At 39.5% G+C, this 22163-nt stretch overlaps 1 long non-coding RNA gene across 4 annotated transcripts in view; it reads left to right on the forward strand.

The window, feature by feature from the left end:
• The window catches only part of LOC123329476, a 55524-nt gene that overhangs the window by 24405 nt on the left and 8956 nt on the right, over nucleotides 1-22163 (forward strand). The gene's annotated exons all lie outside the window — the stretch shown is intronic.

Raw genomic sequence — 22163 nt, forward strand, 5'->3', positions numbered from 1 at the left:
TGTAAGAACTATACTAGGAGTGAAAATTTTAAGCCTCATTCATAAGAAAAAGGTAAAGAAATATAAGAATTTGACTGATATGGAAATAGAAAAGAATATGCCTTTTTCACTTTCTGTTGATAAATCTTAAATCAGCTTCTTGACTAACACATAACCGTGACATCAGACAATAAGAATATAAACCTCAAAGGCCCTTGTGAGAATTTAGTGAGATAACCCTCTGAAGGGCTTGGAATAGTGTCTGCCATTGACTAAGCTCTTCCATAAGCTACTGCTATTGCAACTCTCTGCTGATTCTACAATGAGACCATCTTTGTTCAAAGGTTAGATACTGACTTTCCCTTGATTTTCCCCATTCATTTAGGTCCTGGGCAAATACCTTTCTAGTTTTATAGCAGAGGGCAGGATAAATGTCTGGCTTCCAGACCAGTGCTTACTGGCTCCTGGGCATTTACCAAGAATAGTGATGCTTTTCTGGGTGTGATCATTGGCTCCCCTGCTCCTAGTTTCTAAAGCACTGAACCAAATGCTTAAAATATTTCCATCCATAGCATGTACATGTACATTACCATGGTCCTCTGCCTGCCTTTTCCTTCTCTACTGTATTGGGGGGACTATACCTCTTGAGAGCCAAGTGACCCCCTCAGTCTCCCTTTCTCCCACCTTACCCATCTGTACCCTTGATTTTTTTTCCTTACATTTTCTGGGTGTTTCAGTTTTCCAATGAATTTGGAAATGCTTGTGATTAAGTTGGCCAAGGATAACAATAGTAAGAAACAATGATACTGAGTACTTGCCATGTTCTATATATTTTATATACTCCCTGAAAATCTCATTAATTATCAGACCGACCCTATATGGCAGATTCTCTTATCATCCTTGATTTATAGATGAGGAAACAGGCACAGAAAGTCAAGCTCTTTGGGGCAGTTGGTGAGTAGTGGAGCCAGTACGTAGACCTGGAAAGTGTGGTTCTAAAGGCCACCGTCTTAACTGTATACTAGCCTACCTACCTGCAGGGAAATGCAACAGTCACAGCCCTGGGCTAGAGGCTGTAGACTCTACAAAATCAGGAGGCAGGTGCCCCACCCCTATTCTTTCAAGAGAAGCAAAGCACAGGCAGGCCACTTTGATTACTCTTCTTAGTGGAAACCTCTCTGTCTTACTATCAGAGGAAATTCCTCCTAGGCCTCCTCCACACTTTTTTATGGATTGGGTCCTTGGACTTTCTCTTGAAAATTGGAGCAGGGGCCCCTTCTTTGGTTCTCAGTAGCCTCCATTTTCCACATAGCTTCTTCTGCTACACAGTGTCCTCTCACACACAAGTTAGGCTCCCAATTCTGACATCAAGGGACTATCCAGTGATGAAGACATAGCATAGAGACCCTCAGCACAGCTTCCAAGGCTAGAATGGGGGCTGCCATATAGAGTTGTGCAGGTTGCTACTGCATGACCCAAGGGGCACCATATGCACTGTTGACATTGTGGATACACATATTTATTACAGCAAAGTTTTTGTCAGATGGCAGAAAAGTCTCTTGTTCTACCACAATGTGTACTATTCAAATTTTCTGACAGATGAAGATATTACCTTGAGGAAAGAATGCACCTTCCTCATTTTTTAAAGAGGACATTATGGGGGCTACTGATGGCCCTAACTGATGTCAGCAGTATTCAGGCTTCCTCTGAGCTCCCCAAAACACCCACAGCCCTTGACCCACTTCCACCCACCCTATTTAGACTAAACACACTAACTGTGTAGCTTCAAACTAACCTAGTCCTCAAAGAGAAGATATTATCTTCCAAGAAACTCTACTTCCACCTGGTCCTGAAATACAACTATCCCTTTGGTGAAAATTTGGCTAGTTCTTCCCAGGAAGAAAGGGGTTGGAATAACTGGTAAAAGAAACATATACTTTCATTTTTATTTTTCTTAAGTTAGCATAAAACAAGAAAAAATAAAGACCCAGTCAACCCTTTATCCCCTAAGGAATCCTTTTATTAGGTTAATATTTGCAATTCCCCTCTCTCTGGTCTTTAAAATAGGATGAGTCCAAAGAAATTACTCATTGATTGGCTGAAGGGTGAACTACATGAGGACGCAAATGAGGTAGATCTCTCAGCATTAATGAGCTTGCAAATACTTAGAAACAGAAAATATATGAGAGGGACAATGGGGAATGGGTACAGGGAACAGGTTAGAGAGAGATTTCTGATGATGTAATGAGGCACAGAAATTGGGGAAAGGGTGGAAAATATGTCTTTACTAAATATTGTTATTTAAAAACACTTGTTTCTAGAAACTCTGCTCAGATCAGATCAGTCGCTCAGTCGTGTTCGACTCTTTGTGACCCCATGGATCGCAGCACGCCAGGCCTCCCTGTCCATCACCAACTCCCGGAGTTCACTCAAACTCACGTCCATCGAGTCAGTGATGCCATCCAGCCATCTCATCCTCTGTTGGCCCCTTCTCCTCTTGCCCCCAATCCCTCCCACCATCAGAGTCTTTTCCAATGAGTCAACTCTTCGCATGAGGTGGCCAAAGTACTGGAGTTTCAGCTTTAGCATCATTCCTTCCAAAGAAATCCCAGGGCTGATCTCCTTCAGAATGGACTGGTTGGATGTCCTTGCAGTCCAAGGGACTCTTAAGAGTCTTCTCCAACACCACAGTTCAAAAGCATCAATTCTTCGGCACTCAGCCTTCTTCACAGTCCAACTCTCACATCCATACATGACCACTGGAAAAACCACAGCCTTGACCAGACGAACCTTTGTTGGCAAAGTAATGTCTCTGCTTATGAATATGCTATCTAGGTTGGTCATAACTTTCCTTCCAAGGAGTAAGCGTCTTTTAATTTCATGGCTGCAGTCACCATCTGCAGTGATTTTGGAGCCCAGAAAAATAAAGTCTGACAGTGTTTCCACTGTTTCCCCATCTATTTCCCATGAAGTGATGGGACCGGATGCCATGATCTTAGCTTTCTGAATGTTGAGCTTTAAGCCAACTTTTTCACTCTCCTCCTTCACTTTCATCAAGAGGCTTTTTAGTTCCTCTTCACTTTCTGCCATAAGGGTGGTGTCATCTGCATATCTGAGGTTATTGATATTTCTCCCGGCAATCTTGATTCCAGCTTGTGTTTCTTCCAGTCCAGCATTTCTCATGATGTATGCTTCATTTAAGTTAAATAAACAGGGTGACAATATACAGCCTTGATGTACTCCTTTTCCTATTTGGAACCAGTCTGTTGTTCCATGTCCAGTTCTAACTGTTGCTTCCTGACCTGCGTACAAATTTCTCAAGAGGCAGGTCAGGTGGGCTGGTATTCCCATCTCTTGAAGAATTTTCCACAGTTTATTGTGATCCACACAGTCAAAGGCTTTGGCATAGTCAATAAAGCAGAAATAGATGTTTTTCTGGAACTCTCTTGCTTTTTCCATGATCCAGCGGATGTTGGCAATTTGATCTTTGGTTCCTCTGCCTTTTCTAAAACCAGCTTGAACATCTGGAAGTTCACAGTTCACATATTGCTGAAGCCTGGCTTGGAGAATTTTGAGCATGACTTTACTAGCGTGTGAGATGAGTGCAATTGTGCAGTAGTTTGAGCATTCTTTGGCATTGCCTTTCTTTGGGATTGGAATGAAAACTGACCTTTTCCAGTCCTGTGGCCACTGCTGAGTTTTCCAAATTTGCTGGCATATTGAGTGCAGCACTTTCACAGCATCATCTTTCAGGATTTGAAATAGCTCAACTGGAATTCCATCACCTCCACTAGCTTTGTTCATAGTGATGCTTTCTAAGGCCCACTTGACATCACATTCCAGGATGTCTGGCTCTAGGTCAGTGATCACACCCTCGTGATTATCTGGGTCGTGAAGATCTTTTTTGTACAGTTCTTCTGTGTATTCTTGCCATCTCTTCTTAATATCTTCTGCTTCTGTTAGGTCCATACTGTTTCTGTCCTTTATTGAGCCCATCTTTGCATGAAATGTTCCTTTAGTATCTCGGATTTTCTTGAAGAGATCCCTAGTCTTTCCCATTCTGTTGTTTTCCTCTATTTCTTTGCATTGATCACTGAAGAAGGCTTTATGATCTCTTCTTGCTATTCTTTGGAAATCTGCATTCAGATGTTTATATCTTTCCTTTTCTCCTTTGCTTTTTGCTTCTCTTCTTTTCACAGCTATTTTTAAGGCCTCCCAGACAGCCATTTTGCTTTTTTGCATTTCTTTTCCATGGGGATGGTCTTGATCCCTGTCTCCTGCACAATGTCATGAACCTCATTCCATAGTTCATCAGGCACTCTATCTGTCAGATCTAGGCCCTTAAATCTATTTCTCACTTCCACTGTATAATCATAAGGGATTTGATTTAGGTCATACCTGAATGGTCTAGTGTTTTTCCCTACTTTCTTCAATTTAAGTCTGAATTTGGCAATAAGGCGTTCATGGTCTGAGCCACAGTCAGCTCCTGGTCTTGTTTTTGTTGACTGTATAGAGCTTCTCCATCTTTGGCTGCAAAGCATATAATCAATCTGATTTCTGTGTTGACCATCTGGTGATGTCCATGTATAGAGTCTTCTCTTGTGTTGTTAGAAGAGGGTGTTTGTTATGACCAGTGCATTTTCTTGGCAAAACTCTATTAGTCTTTGCCCTGCTTCATTCTGTATTCCAAGGCCAAATTTGCCTGTTACTCCAGGTGTTTCTTGACTTCCTACTTTTGCATTCCAGTCCCCTATAATGAAAAGGACATCTTTTTTGGGTGTTAGTTCTAAAAGGTCTTGTAGGTCTTCATAGAACCGTTCAACTTCAGCTTCTTCAGCATTACTGGTTGGGGCATAGACTTGGATTACTGTGATATTGCATGGTTTGCCTTGGAAATGAACAGAGATCATTCTGTCATTTTTGAGATTGCATCCAAGTACTGCATTTCGGACTCTTTTGTTGACCATCATGCCCACTCCATTTCTTCTGAAGCTGACAGCAAAGAAAAGCTGTAGTTAAATAAGTATAAAAATCTCGTACCATAGATTCCTCTGTTTCCTTTTATCACAATAAAGTTGTACAGATATCCTAGAGAAAACTCTGTAATGCTTATTACCATCCTGCAGAGTTCCATGGGATACTGATTCGGGGAATGTAATGGATACTGAATACAAAATAAATGTTACTCCACCGGGGACTGCTACCTGACACCATCTAAAATTGAAAGACAATTTTTTTAAACGTAGGGGTAATAGATTTTTTCAAAACATGAGGGCCAAAAATTGTTGACTCCAAGTTGTCACAGTAAATCAAATAAAAATGACTTTCAGAAATTTCAAAACATATTGCGTTGGAGACTAGGAAATAGTAGAGAATTATTATAATAGAGCTAAGTTTGGTTTCAATAGAAAGAAGCATAGTAAATTATCTGTGATTCTCTTAATCATATCTGCAATGATCAGGCTTGTTTCATTTCATATGTGACAATGCTTTCTCAATGGTACTTTTTAAAAATTAGTAGCAATGCAAAATAGTTTCAATTGGATCAGCATTCTATCCTAGGTAACAGGTTTTGACAAAGTTTGCTTGTTGATATTTTTAAATTGACTAGCACCCTTGGCTTTATTAATTTTGAATTTTCTGTGATCAGCAAGATCTATTAAGTTTCTGAGAAATTACTCCAGATTTACCTATAAATCCAAAATGTTTATGTGTCACTTAAAAGCATGTATGTGGGAGACAAAAGAAGGAGTAGAGGAAGGATAATGACCTTTGGGTTACAGACAACATTTAAGTTCATTTAAATCAATGGCTCCTGTTTATTTTCCTTCAGGACTGTGGGCTCTATCAGATTTCATCACATCACACACCTGCATCTCCTCGGTTTATTTACTTTCCACCCCTTGACTGCATTCAATAAACAGTACTCAGAGTGAATAACAGCAGAGATGGGACAGTGGAGAAAATCAGTGATAAAAAATCCATATTTTATTCTTTTAACTTGAGTAAATACAAAATTTCATTATCTTAATTTGGGGTAGTTAGTTGAAATCTCATATTTTACATATAAATTTTACAACATGTGACTTACAATGAAGATATTTTTATATATTATTTTGCAACAGAAAATAAGTGTGTCTGAGAGGGTGCTTCTAGATGATACTTTTTGCACAGAATCACTGTTTCATTTTAAAGAATAAAGGAATACCATGCTTTACTCATCTCAGCAGGAATCAGAAATCTGTCACCATTTTCATTTCTCCACAGTTTCTTAAAGAGACATCTTTTCATTTATTCCTTGAGACTTAGTGTTTTTAGGGTACCTTTGAATGGTTGTTTAGATTACTTCTTCAAGGAAGAAATGCACACCAAGATAACAGGTAACTATTTAGTGACATCAATCAGCACAGAGAGAACATCAGAACCCTTCCAGTTATAGACACTGTACATTTTGGAATGGGCTAGTTTTGGTTTTCCTCACAGTGTTAAAATCAGGTTGAGCATGTCCCTATTAACCAGGTATGTGCTGCCTTCCAGGCTGTGAGCCAAAACATTGCCTCCAGAATGCCAGATGGGACCAGTAGCACCCAAAGGCACTGGCTCATAGTGTTGTATCGACCTATATGTAGATATACAGAGGACTCGGAAGGGAATATGAGAACCCATACCCTACTGCTAACATTGGATTATGCAGAATACACATACATATGCACATACATGCAGTTGTATGCACAAATAAACACACACATGTGTACATACACAAAAACACATACATCTCTCCAATCACCCAGATTATCATAGAACTGGGGACAGGAGATAAAGAAAAATCCAAGAGGCTAGGCATTTTTCATAAAAAAGATGAGGATCTTCTTGTGCCAGCTGAGATGGAGTAAGCCCACCACCACCTATACCTTCTACTCATTTCAACTAACAACTCCAGATGGAATTTTAAAAAAGCAATTACATGAGCACTCTGAAAAGTGAACAATAGCATGCCAATTAGGGAAGGAAGGAAAACTGAAGAATGACCGGGATAACAATGAGTTTATTGGGTTCTTTTCCCTCCTTTATCTTTTGACTTTGACCTGAAGAGCAACAGATGTCCTGAAACAGAGTAGCAGGGTGAACAGTAAGACCTCCAAGGACACCTCTCTGTGTCCAAGAGGACAGGGAAAAGGGGAATCCTGTGACCTAGAGAGTGTGTGTAGGCAGGGGGATCTCCTCCCTCTCACACTATCTCCCTCTTTCCTTCTTCCCCTCTCTCTCTCCTTTAGTTCCTCTTTGAGAGCAGTGCCAGTCATGGATTTGCACTGCCAAGTGATGGTGGCAGTAAAAGGTACCTTGTGTAGTCATTCCATCATGCCCGACTTTTTGTGACCCTATGGACTGCAGCATGCCAGGCCTCTCTGTTCCTCACCATCTCCTGAAGTTTGTCCAAGCTTTCATTGCATTGGTGATGCCATCCAGCCATCTCATCCTCTGATGCCTTCTTCTCCTTCTGCCCTCAATCTTTCCCAGCATCAGGGACCAAAAGGCATCTATCATATCTAAAAGAAAATGGATCTTTTTGGTCAGAATGGGGATAAGGGGGTTCCTGCAGTCTGAAGAACATTGGGTCATCTCATCTTTGCTATTTTTGTCTCTCCTTTATCTCATTGCTTAGCACCAAGGGTGAAACCAGTGCTAGGAGCTAAACAGATGAGATAATTCCCAGATTTCTAGCCAGAGAGCTAGGAAAAGGGACTTCTGAAAGCCAGAGAGAGTGAAAGAAATTTCAGAGAGGAGAAAGCTAGAGAAAGGGATCCCCTATCTAGGGGATACCCAAGTTTCAAGCTCACTTTTCAGCTGCATTAGTAAGGAATATAGCAAAGACTTTAGGGTCTGAGCTATGATAAAAGCTATCACCTAAATCTTAGACTAACCACTAAATGATACATATGCAGAGCAGATATAAACAGCATAGCAAAGGCATGGAAATCCTAACTACAACCACTGCTGAGAGAACACAAGACAAAACCCAGCTGGGCTTATTGTCTCATAAAACACAAACAAACCAACATTCTCCAGAGGATTTTAGCAGATGCCAAAGTCTCACAAGGTTATATCCAAAATGCCCAGTATATAATCCAAGCTTATATACCAAAAGCAAGCCAATAAACAAAATCCCAGGAATATATGACAAATTCCCAAAGAAAAAGACAATGAACAGTTGCCAGTACCAAGAAGACCCAAATACTGAAACTATTAGAGTCTTTAAAAAGTGAGATAAAGGTGAACATGATTGATAGAAGTAGACAGATAAAATTCTCAACAGATGGAAACTATGAAAAAGAATCAAATGAAAATTTTAGATTTGAAAAATACAGTATTTAGAATAAGAAAATATACTTAATGGGCTCAATAACAAAATAGAGATAAGAAAGAGAAGTAATCTAACATGGAAAAAAAAGGGACAGAAAATATTGAAAAATATGAACAGATCTTGGGGACTTGTGGAACAATAACAAAAAGTCTAACACTTGTATCATTGGACTCTCAAGATAAAAAGTGGGGCTCAAAAAATATTTGAAGAAACTTTGGCCAAAAAGTTTCCAAAATTTGTGAAAGAAATCAACTTATAGATTAAAGATGCTCACCCCCCTAAAAGGAATACCCCAAAGAATACCATGCCCAGTCACATAATAATAAAACTGCTAAAAAACAATGATAAAGACAAATCCTGAAAACAGCTAGAGAATGATACATTACATAGTGGGGAACAGTTATTTGAATGACTGTGGATTTCTCATCAGAGGCCATGAAACCTAGAAGACAGTGGAACTGTATCTTTGAAGTGCTGAAAGAAAAGAACTGTCATTCTATGTTCAGCAAAAAATTGTCTTTCAGGAATGAAGACAAAGTAGACATTCTCAGATGACTTCAAATATTACCCACAGATATGACCTAAAATAAACACTAAAAGGAAATTTTTTTCAGGTGAAAGGGAAACAGATCATCAGGAATGAAGAAAAATATAACACAAATGATACATATCTGGATGAAAAAGGAGTATTTTTCCCCCCCAAAAGGTCTTTAAAATATGACTACAGAAATAAAAAATTATATTGCCAGGTTGGAGTTCTGTGTGCAAGACAAGTGACAGCTACAACCCAGAGAGACTGAGTATGTACCTAGGGGCATGGTGGCTCAGTCAGTAAAGAATCTGCCTGCAGTGCAGGAGACCTGAGTTTGATCCCTGGGTCGGGAAGATCTCCTGGAGAAGGAAATGGCAACCCACTCTAGTATGCATGCCTGGAGAATCCCATGGACAGAGGAGACTGGTAGGTTACAGTCCATGGAGTCACAAAAAGTCATATGCCTGAGTGGCTAACACTATGTTAATTACAGTATCAGGGCACTCTTCTGACTTTTCCCCTGCTGCTACCCATCAGGTTGGGTGCTTGAAGAAACCCAGAGCAGTTATAGAAAAAATAAATAATCTAAAGTTTCCTTACACATCTCAGTTGTCCATAAGTAAATTAAAGATCTTGTCACATGTATGCTTTTCCTCTTTTTGGAAGGAGAGAGACAAACGATTTGCATGATTACTATATTGTTTCTAATTTTTTTCATATTCCAAGTTGACAGCTCAATTCAAGACTTCCAAAAAGTTTAATACAGGTGGAAAAGTTTTCTGCATGCTACTCTCTTTTACCTGATCCCACTTTATCTCTCACTCCAAGAGACCATTTGTAAACTGGGAACTTGTTATTACCTGTTTTTTGTAAACTGAAAAACTTTTGTTAGATAACCTAAGCTCTGTTCTCCCTCCTGATTTTTTTAACTGACCTGTCCCAGATTCAGAACCACCCCTCCCCAGCCCTAGCTGAAGTGTATCTTATTCCCTGGGGGCATACTCCCTTTGGATCTTTAAAGCATGGACTCCTAAAAATTGCTGAAGATAAAATTTTTTTCCACATCTTTAGTAAGCTGCTGATGGTAGTAGCTAGGAACTCTTAGTCTTAAATTTTTTTCCTCTAATTTTCTAAAATTATATACTCATTTTTTAGAAGACTTCCTTTCACACAAGGACATATAAGGATGAATCTTTAGCTTCTTTCCCTGGTACTGTGTTTCTGAAGCACAAGGGTGGTAATTAGAAACCACATTGAAATATTCTTTTGCTAAATTTTATGTCATATAATTTTATTGGTTTCCTTATCAGCTTACTAGTGGTATTTTTACTTTTTCTCCTTTAGGTTGGGAGTAAAGGAGGCTCATTTTGTGAGGTATCAGGGGAGGAATTATTAGTGACCTGATTTTATTCTGCTGTGTCTACTCAAAAGCCTCAGCATGAGATAAAGCTTTTGGCTTCTACACAACATGTGTGTTTCCAAGTAACCAACTTCAAACCCTGGAAAATTGTACTAAAAACAACAGGTCTAAGAGAAAAAAAGAAAATTAGGTATAAATCACTCAAAATCTATGCAACTTTGTAATCACAGTATCAATAAAAAATAAGTCTAATAAAAATACTAGCACAGATAAAAGACATTGAATTTTTTTTTAATGATAAAGGTAGCTTGGTGGGAAAAAAACTGAGGAAAGGTTGAGGCTACTGAGTTATGGTGGCCTGGACAAAATGCCCACATGTTGGGAGGACATCACAGCAAGGACTGCAAGGACAGAGCACATGGCCAAATCCTGAAGGAAGGTTTTATGGTCAAGGGCACCCACGTGGTATTAGATGCCTCTGCAACTTGAGGTTAGTGGTACTTGTGTAGTTTGTGCTTTACTATTATTTGATGCTGTAAAACATGATCATGCTGGGGTAAAGTCCACTGGAAAGTTTCACATGAAAATTCTCAGTATATCCAGAGTATTCATTTCCCAGTTATCATGAGCTAGCTTGGATTACTCAGAGACACATGATAGTGAAACAGACTACCTATTCATATGTGCTGTTTCCTAAGAAGATCATTTTAGAAGAATCTCTAGCTATATACTAGCTTATAAAAATGATGCTGCATAACAGATTTTTTAAATGATCTGGTCAGGGTTTTAAAATGCTAAAACAAGAGCAGCTAAAGGCAGGAGAAAGTAACGAATATAATGCTTACTAAATGTGCTTACATTATCATTAAATATGGAAATCTTGGAAATAGTCCACACATGCAACAGGAAAAAAAATTGATGAACTAGGGTACAACAATTCACTGGACTATAATATATACATTAACAAAAATTTATACTTGTGTTATCAAGGAAGAATATTTTGTGAAAACGATGTAATACATGTAAGTCTGTGTGCATATGTACCAAAATGTTGGTTCTGGTTATCTCCGTGTCTCAATGTAATAGGATTCCAGTTGAATTTTATTTTGTTTTTTTTTTTTTCTCTCTTATCTGTATTTTCTTTTTTTCTGTAATAAACTTATATTACTCTTGCAATAAGATGAAAGGAAGTTACTATGAAAACTCACATCTGAAAATATTTTAGTTCTCTCAATGTTTTATAGCAGGAAACAGCAAGCAATATAATTTCAAAACCATAGGGGGCTAGTTTTAAAGAGCCTCTTCCGCTTCAACCTACTAGGCTGGTGGAGTTTGGTGATGTGTGGATGCGGCATGAAATGTGGGGCTGGGGTCTGGAGAGGTTATACCAACACTCAAAGGTCTGTTGGATTTGGTCTATTGCAACAGCCTCTACTTATCAACAAACTTTATTTTCAGGGACCATCCATCTCTTACCGAATCACTGTTTCCTCTGAGGCACACGTGTATGCAACACAATACAGATGCTTTACTTGGGGGGAAGGAGAAAGTGACTATAACAACAGGAAAGCAGGTTACTGCTACATCATGAATCAAGCCACCAAACAGGGAAAAAAATAAAAGGGTGCTTTCTTGTACTTGCAAGTGTAACCACATCATGGTTGGAGCCATTCAGAACAGGGACGATTCAGGTGGGTCTCCCTTAAATATTTCTGAAACCAAGCCAACAGAGCTAGATCCCAGAGGCTCTGAAACAGGTATGGGTCGTTGTGATGTAACATCTGCATCACAACGAGCCAATGACTTACCTCCTCTGGGCCTCAGCCATCCTACTTGGAAAATGTTTGTGATGGTTTCAGAGGTTCTCCTCTGGCTCTGAAATTCTACAGTTATAGTTTAAGGAAATTCAATGACTATTAGGGGAGCACCTACTATGCGCAAGATATTATGCCAGGTTCTCCAGTGGGTACGAAGTGAGTAATATGCTGTTTCTCTCCTCAGTCGGCTGATAGTCTAAGAGGTACAGATATAGAGATAATTAAAGCAAAATAAAAGTGCCACTCTTGTTATTTAGTCTCTGAGTTGGTGTCTGACTCTTTTGCCACCCCATGGACTGTAGACCACCAGGCCCTCTGTCCATGGGATTTTCCAGGCAAGAATACTGGAATAGGTTGCCATTTCTTTCTCCAGGGGATCTTCCTGACCCAGGGGTCAAACCCGCATCTGTCTCTTGCATTGGTAGGCGTATTCTTTACCACTGAGCCACCTGGGAAGCTTACAAAAGTGCCACTAAAGCAGACTAAATATGATGCCCTAAAAGTTAAAAAGAGCTAGAAGAGCCTCAATAAGAGTTCTAAAGCTATTCTCAATTTTTTGGCCATCTGGCTTTCTAAAATATGACCAAATTCTTTTCAAAAACTCCAAACTGTAACAAGCCAATATAAATAGGAATCTGCTTTATTACAAACACAAAAGGAATTCGCTCTATTAAAACAGAATGAATGAACCCTCAGTAATTCAGACCAAGGAAGGTAAGAATTGAGACTTAATGCATGGGATATGGGCATTATGTGATTTTAATGACTTCTAATTTTACTTTCAAGGGTATAAAGAAACATTGCCTAGAAATCTTTACAAAGTGACTTTTGTAGGATATAAACTCTGAAAGCCCCATATTTGTCTAGTCCAACCTTCTCAGTGTACAGGTGGGAAAACTCATACAAGTTGGTTATTCAAGGCCCCAAAGAGAGAAGTCATTTTAAATGACCCTGCAAGTGTTTGTAAACAGTTATTTGATGGGTTTAGAATTTCTTGAAAGGGCCTTGTTCTCCAATGTTCTCCACATTTCCTACAATCTTGTTCAGTCTACTCATTTGAACTTTAGGATTGTGAGAGAGATTTGGTAGCAAAAGTAAGCTTTCATCTATTTGTGTCTCTTTCCATTTGTCTTGGTGTCAAACAGGCAATTTCTAGCCTATATTGTTAATGTGAAACACATCAGAGGAGGAAAAAAGTCATCAGATATTAAGTGTCCTGGTGGTATGTTTCCAGGCAAGGGCCTGACCTTCTGCATTGCAGACTAGCTAAAATGTGAAGTCGCTCAGTCGGGTCTGACTCTTTGCGACCCCGTGGACTGTAGCCTACCAGGCTCCTCTGTCCATGGGATTTTCCAGGCAACAGTACTGGAGTGGATTGCCATTTCCTTCTCCAAGGGATCTTCCCAACCCAGGGATCGAACCCAGGTCTCCCGCATTGTAGACAGACGCTTTACCGTCTGAGCCACCAGGGAATTCATTGAGAGATGTCAAAGCATTTTAATGCCCAAAATATTTCCCCTGCTAGACTGCTAAAGCTAAATTACTTTGTTATGAATTCATTCCTCTGGAATATAATTTTGTGTCCCCAGCTGTCATGTGTGAGAGGTAATAAAATTTCACCTATCAGGTTAAATCATTTAAAAGTGCTATTTGGTAGGTCAAAAAAAAAAAGGCAATTTCATATGATTGTTAATTTCACATATGTGTAGTTAATTTCACAGAATTAACTAATTAGATATTAACCACCCTCTTATAGAACAGATAATAAGACTCTAAAGGAAAGAGGCACCGAGAAGCTACATATTGACAGAAAAAAGAAGAGTTAGAAACAAAAGGCATAAGATGGGAGGTTGCCAGGGTAGCTGATGGGGCTAGACTATCTAAAAGGGAAAGGATGAAGAGTACATGAACTTGGTCTGTGCTACACTATCTTCAATGCCAGTTGTGTTCAGAGATGCAAAATAAAGCAGAGACATGATCTCACTGCACTTCAAGAAAAGAATATACAAATTCCTAGTGAGCCGTACAAGCCTATATAAAATCAAGACCTGGATTGTTTTCAGACCACACATATTACAATAATTCCAAAAAGAGAAAGATCACTCTAGGTGGTCAGGCAAGAGGCTAAAGAGGTAATATCTACAGCTTAGCTCTGAAGAATCTGAGAAAGTAGGAGGACATGTACTCTATCTACTTATAGCAGATTTTATCCAAAAAAAGTTGGCAACTTCCAATATGGATACAAAAAGGAGTCTCCATCCTCCAGAGACTGCTGTTCTTCTTCCTCCCCTGGCTTGGGGTAGCCTAGCATTCCACCATTTGTGGAGAGAGAGGGATTCAATTTCACATGAATTAATTAAGTCTTCATCTTTGGATGCAAAAGAAAAAAAGGGATGTGGAGAGAGAGGGAAAACTCCCCCAGAAACAATGCTTATGTAATCCTGCCTCAATTTCTCTGTCATCAAGAAAGAAAACTCATGGGAACCAGAAGATGACAGAAAGTCCCATCTCTTAGACTGAGGAATTCAATTTCAGTTTGATTTGATTATTAGAAAATAAACAGAATGAAGGTAGGGCCAAGTCCTTAGCATTAGCACATTGAGGTTAAGCATGCAAAGGTTTTTAAGCATAAACAGAATACCCAAAGAGCTCAAGAGGGAAGAAAATCATGTATTTGGGCTCAGAACAATTGGTATGACTGGGCAACCAGGAAAAGGTAGAGATATCTGAGAAGAATTCATAGATGCTTCTACATAAAGACTACTAGTATTTCTGAGAATATATCACATGATGTAAATATTTAGAGCAAGTATTTTTAAAGCTGTTTGCCCATTTTTAACATTTGCAATCTTTATATTTCCAGTGGTTTTCTGTTTTGTTTTTAATCATATGCACTGAAATATCTTTAGGATATGTTTTTACTAAGGATCAGGTGTGGAAGTTATAAAGATAAGGTTTGGGCAATAAAATGTTTTAATAAATGACATCAGAACAAATCCAATAAACTGCAAGAACATTATATATTGCAATAGTTCCTAAACTTTTCACCATCAGGCACAACATTTATTATTCCTTCTCCTCACCCCAGGATTCATGTTTTATAAGATAGTTATTACTATCCAATAAAAATTTCATTCCATCTATGTTCCCACATTCTTTCTACTTTTGTTGTATTCCAGATGTTTAACAATCCACACTTATGAAATAGTCACAATATTAAGAAATCATGTATCTTAGCTTCACAAAAAATTAAACAATAACATGCTAACCATGCTATAGATCTGACTGTCCCTGTGTACTCACATCTGAGATCATGGCATCCTCAGCATTCATGTCATAATCTTCAAGAAATAATCAGTGGTTTTGATGAGGGAAGATTAACCTTTTTATTCCTTTTCCTCCCTCTTTACTTATTTCCATCCCTATTTTATTTATTTTCTTCCAGTTGAATTAAGATAAATAATTGACATACTGCACTATATAAGTTTAAGGTGTACAGCTTAATGATCTGACTCACATACATCATAAAATGATTATCATAATAGATTTAGTGGACATCCCTCGTCTCATATGGATACAAAATTAAGGAAATAGAAAAAAATGTTTTCCTTGTGATAAGAACTCTTAAAATTTACTGTTTTAATAACATTCATATATAATATAGCAGTATTCATTATATTTATCATGTTTTACATTAAATCCCTAGTACTTATTTTTTAACTAGAAGTTTGTACCTTTTGACTGCCTTTATCCAATCTCTCCCCTAACCCTGGCCCAATTCTGGTAACCATAAATCTGATCTCTTTTTCTATGAGTTTGTTTGCTTATTTGATCTGAAAGTACAGTTGACCTATATGCTATATTAGTTCCTGTTATACAACATAGCAGTTTGATATTTCTATGCATTTCAAAATGATCAACCAAGATAAGTTAGTTAAATACAAAGACACAGTTATTGACTATATTCCCCACACTGTATATTTTATACCAGTGAGTCGTGTGTATTGTAACTGGAAGTTTGTACTTCTTAATCTCTTTTACCTATTTCTTTCCTCCCCCAACCCCCTGTGTTCTGTCAACCACTTGTTTACTCTCTGTATCTATAACCGTTTTAGTTTTGTTATATTTGTTCATTTGTTTTGTTTTTTAGATTCCACATATAAATCACACAGTATTTATCTTTCTCTGTCTAACCTTATTCCACTAAACATAATACCCTATAGGTCCATCCATGTTGTCCTAAATGGCAAGATTTCATTCTCTTTGATGACCAAGTAATATTCCTTTATATACATATACCACATATTCTTTATGCATTTATCTATTGCTAGGCATCTAGGTTGTATCCATATCATTCAGTTATTCAGTGAACTTGCTCAGTCATGTCCAATTCTTTGCAACCCCATAGACTGTAGCCTACCAGGCTCCTCTGTCCATGGGATTTTCCAGGCAATAGTACTGGAGTGGATTGCCATTTCCTTCTCCAGGGGATCTTCCCAACCCAGGCCTCGAATCCGGGTCTCCCGCATTGTAGTCAGATGCTTTACCGTCTGAGCCACCAGGGAAGTCAGGTGGTGGCAAAATCCTGGAGTGGGTTGCCATTCCCTTCTCCAGGAGATCTTCCCGACCCAGGGATTGAAGCCAGGTCTCCCTCATTGTAGGCAGATGCTTTACCCTCTGAGCCACCAGGGAAGGTATCCATATCATAGCTATTGTATATAATCCTACAATGAACATAGAGATGCATAAATCATTTCTAATTAGTGTTTTTGTTTTCTTCCGTTAAATACCCAGGAGTGGAATCGCTGGGTCATATTGCAGTGTTGTTTTTAATTTTTTGAGGACTCTCCATACTTTATCCCTAGTGGCTGAACCAGTTTACATTCCTACCAATAGTGCATAAGTGTTCCCTTTTCTCCACATTCTCTCCAACACTTGTGTCAAATATATCTTCACTCATTCTTCACTCTTTCATTTGGTTATTTTTCCCCATTACTTAAAACTGTCAAATGTTATAACCTTTGGCTTCTCCAACCAGTCTTTTTCCTGAGAAGTAGTATAATTCTAGCAAAAAGTTTAAAAGTGTATTTATTTTTAGCAGTCTGAGTGGACTATTTGAAAATGAATGTACTATTTGTATTAATTTCTTTGAGATCATGGCATAATTCATGGCTCCACCACGACTATCATCCTCATAACCTGAGTCCGTAGTTAAGTCCATAATTCTCCTGAGACACTCCTTGCCCAAAAGTGGATACAACGTTCTTAAAGCTCAAAAGCAGTAAGATGTGGATGACAGATGCAACATCTCAGTAAAAACCAGACAGAAGAGGAAAGGTAATGTTAATTAATAGAAGGATTTGACTGCCAGGCTAAGCATTTTGAAATGCAATAGAAAAGAAGCTCAGTAAAGAAAAAAATATTTGGGGGTCAATGAGATCTAGTATTTTTGCATGTTTTTATTTTAGATTCAGTGTCTACTTTGTAGAAGGAATGTGTCTTTTGCTGCTGTTTGGCCTCATATTTAACTTGAAGCAGACTCTCCTAGTTTCCTATTGTGTCATCAAAGAGCCAGAATTAGTTTATAATTATACTGTTAGTTGCTCAGTTGGGCCCGACTCTTTGCGATTCTGTGGACTGTAGCCCACTAGGTTCCTCTCTCCATGGAATTTTCCAGGCAAGAATACTGGAGTGGGTTGCCATGTCCTCCAGGGGATCTTCCCAACCCAGGGATCGAACCTGGGTCTCCTGCACTGCAGGCAGATTCTTTACTGTCTGAGCCCCCATAAATCTCTTACGAATATCATGTATCACTGTGATATGTAACTACAGTGTTGTAAATACAGAGCTCTGATGGGAGTGGAATGAGAGCCCCACCACCCAGTGCAGGTGGTGGGAGGCAGGCAGAACATAGGCCTGCTTTGGACAGTTCTGACGTGGTGCTATTTCCCTACCTTGGCCACCCACCACCCCCTACCACCCACTTCCTCCCCTGTACTGCTGCAGCTCTCCCCCCTGCTTTCATGCATCCTTTGGCTTCTGAAAACTTGATACAACTTAATACTCCATGTCTGCAGTGGCCTTTTGATAGGACAACTTAGCTGGGCTACAGTCTCCAGTTATACAATCAACACTACACTAGGTATTGCAGTGAGGCATTTTGTGTGTGTGTATCCCTAGTTGCTAAGTCGTGTCCAACTCTTTGCAGCCCCATAGACTGAAGCCCGTCAGGCTCCTCTGTTCATGGGATTTACCAGGCAAGAATACTGGAGTGGGTTGCCAATTCCTTCTCAGGAGATCTTCCCAACCCAGGGATGTGACTAAAGCCCATAATTAGTTGACTTCAAGGGAGATTATCTGAAATAATCCAAGTGGGCCAGATTGAGCAGCTGAAAGGCCTTAAGAGAAGAGCTGATGAGGAAGAAATTCCACCTTTGGAAAGCAATGTCAGCCTATGCAGTGAGTTCCTTCCCTTTCTGACAGTCCTGAGCCAGCCTTCACCAGAACCTAAGCCAATGCCTTGTGGTATGTTCATGCGTTCATGCTAAATCGCTTCAGTCATGTCCAACTGTTTGCAACCTTATGGACTGTAGCTCACCAGGCTCCTCTGTCCATGGAATTTTCTTGGCAAGAATAACTAAAGTGGGTTGCCATGCTTTCCTCCAGGGGATCTTCCTGACCCAGGAATCGAACCCCCATCTCTTATGTCTCCTGCTTTGGCAGGTGGGGTTCTTTACCACTGGTGCCACCTGGGAAGCCCTCCTTGTGGTATGTGGCTTATATATTATCTCCTCCTGGATCTGGTTCTCTGGTTGGATGCTGACTGGCACAGTGTTCCAAAGTTTGCTCCAGATTGTATTTGGTCCCATAGTTTCCCTGGTGGCTCAGCTGGTAAAGAATCTGCTGGAGGAGAGTTAGGGTTTGTGTGTGAAAGGGCAGACTCATCATCAAGAAACAGTAGAGCAACCATTCAGAGAAGCTGTAGAAGCAAAAGATTTTGCAATGTTTTGCTAAAGAGTCCAGCTCACCCCAAGTTTAATTTAGGCACAGGTGATAGTAAATTCTGCTACCAAACTATATAGGGAAAAGGAGCAGAGACAGAAGAGGGAAGGCCTTTCATTCACAGACCACGTGCTAAGGAGACAAATTCTTTCAGAGACAGCTGAACCGAGCAAGAGACCAAGGCCCTTGAGCTGTCCCCTGTCTGAATTACCTCTGCCAGAGGACCTCCCTCACCTTGTGAGAGGGTTTTCGTATTTGTGGGACTATCTGATTACCTAACCTGTGCACAGTTGAGTCTCAAGGAGTCTGGGAATCCCCATATTTCCAGCTCTAACTTGGGAATTTAAGAGATAAAGTTGAACTGGGGAAGGGGAAATAGGAAAGCAGTGTTAACTGGTTGGCAATAACATTCGCCTTTGGGAAATACTTTTAGGTCCATGAAGTAAAAGGCATTAAGTACAGGCTTGAGAGCCACCCACACTAGGAGCTTTAGCAAGGTTTCTAGGCAAAGCCATGCACAGCTTTCCCATTTGTAGAACAGAGACGCTGTCTACTGTAGGCTTCAGAGCAAACAAAGTGTATTAAGTTCTGGGCACATGGAAATGATATTCCATAAACCTTAGCCCCTTTCTATATGCACAGACTCTCAGGGAAAATAAAACCGTTGCAGGAGCCTTAAAATGAAGATTTCCAGCTTCAGAACATATTCCTTCTTTCCTGTATATGTCTTTGTTAACGCTTTTAGATAATTGTTTGATTTCATATTATGTTCTTCCCACTTATCTGAAGGCAAACATCTATATACTTATATACTATATACTATATATATATATGCTCTGATGACAAATCCCTAGAGTCTGGGTGCTCAGTAAGCATCATTTATACCAAGTCTATGAGGATTGCCATGATGCAGTACAGTTTTGAAAAACAGATATATTGGACTTTCCCAGTCTCCTGAGTCAATGACAGAGTCAGAAATAGATTCTAAAACTGCTGATCCATTGTCCCGTGGTCTGCTAGCTCAAGGTATCTGTCTTTTAATACCTCTATATGTAGTTAAGTGTTCAGTTCTTCAATCATGTATTTTCCCTTTGCCTGTAACTTTTTTGCTGATGGCCAAGGGCATTAACTCCGTCCTTCCTTAGACAGTAGAGTCTTGGGAAAAAACTCAAAGAGAAACTCTATAACCCTGGGAATGCATCACAAAAATGTGATGAAGGAGATGTTTATTGGCTAATGATAGAAAGAGTTACTCAACAGGTTTGAAACTGAAGATGGGCCTCTAATCTCAGTGATACATCAAATACAAAAGTTAACTTTTCCAAATTCCTGGAATTATCACAGTTCCTCATGGTCTTCCACTGCTTTTTTTCCCTAGAGATTGTTTTTCTCTATTTCTTAAAATGAGTTTGCTTTTCTCCTGAGGATCTTCATAAAATTGCAGTGTTGTTTCACAATAGAATAGAAAAGTCTCTAAGCAGGAGGGTGGAAAGAACAATATATCACATACCTACTCAAATCCCATTGAATTCCTCAATATGAAATAGTAAAATCAAGACAGATACACAATGGATTCTTTTTTTTCCATGTTCTCCTCTAGTGGGTTATTTTCCACATTCTCCTCAAGTTCCAGCTCAGATCACATTCAAAAGTGTGTTGTGATTATACCAGGGAAGAGTCTTCAAATTCTGCCAAAGGCATTAATCCATTGTGCTGAGGTATTTGAATTAAGGGATGAACCAGCAGTTGAATACCTTTGAGAATTTTGGTTGATTCTAGCAGTCACTAGGTTGGCTACTTTGTCCAAAACAGAAAGGGAGAAATTAAAAATGTATTCCAAGTGGATGACTATAGGAAAGCTTTTCTTCCTTTGTTGGTGTTTCTGGCATTACGTGTTCATCTCTGCTAAGCAGTACGGCCTTGTTGGAACTGGAAGCAACACAGAACTCTCTCTCCCCAGTGAACCCAAATTCCCTAGCTGTGGAAGTGATCGTGGTCCTTGTTGCTAAGATTCCCTCTGAGCAGCCGGAAGAGATCATTAGATGTAAAATTCACCTTGGGCCTGGTCTTGAAGAGCAAGCAAATGGCAACAATTTGTACCATCCCCTTAGTGTTTCTGTTTCTATTCACAGTACAGAGTGGTTTTTCTCAGCAGGATATGAACAATGATACCAAACACCCAACACAACAAACTTATTCTATTGAGAAATTGGCCATGAAAATTAAAAGCAAACATGTGTTAGGAAATTAAAAGTAGAGCTTATTAGGAATGCTTTCAGCAAAATCAATAGAAAACCCAACTAAGAGCAATTTAAGCAATAAAAACATTGAATTAACTCACATTAAATGTTGGGAGGTGGATGGGAAATTCCACATTTGGTGTGAGAGCTCAGTAACATCATCAGGTTTGGTGTTGGCTTTTTGCTTTATGGTCATAAAATGGTTGCTGCAGCTCCAGTCATTGTGACCTTCTTCTAGTATCCCAATCAAGGAAAAAAGGGATAAGAACAAAAAGCTGTTTCACTGAGGTCTAATTTTTAGCCCCAACAGAATCTTTATTATATCTCTTTGATGAAACTGAATGTGGCATTCACACATAAACTGGCTAAGGGGTATAGGTGGCTCCAACTCATTATACCAGTGTTGATTAAACCAGTCATACCTTTTTCCCCCTAGGACTGAGGACGGTATACTTTCACTGAGATCAAGGGGCTCCATTTACTACCTGAATAAAACCTAGAGTTCTCTTAGATAGGAAGAATGAGTATTACAATATGTCCTTCCTCTCCTGCTGCTTCTGCTGCTGCTAAGTCGCTTCAGTCATGTCCGACTCTGTGTGACCCCATAGACGGCAGCCCACCAGGTTCCCCCGTCCCTGGGATTCTCCAGGCAAGAACACTGGAGTGGGTCCTCCCTCTCCTATTAGACTGATGCTGCTGCTGCTAAGTCGCTTCAGTCGTGTCCAACTCTGTGCGACCCCATAGACGGCAGCCCACCAGGCTTCCCCGTCCCTGGGATTCTCCAGGCAAGAACACTGGAGTGGGTTGCCATTTCCTTCTCCAATGCATGAAAGTGAAAAGTGAAAGTGAAGTTGCTCAGTCATGTCAGACT

The sequence above is a fragment of the Bubalus bubalis genome, chromosome 15, assembly GCF_019923935.1.
Source record: "Bubalus bubalis isolate 160015118507 breed Murrah chromosome 15, NDDB_SH_1, whole genome shotgun sequence".
Lineage (NCBI taxonomy): Eukaryota > Metazoa > Chordata > Mammalia > Artiodactyla > Bovidae > Bubalus > Bubalus bubalis.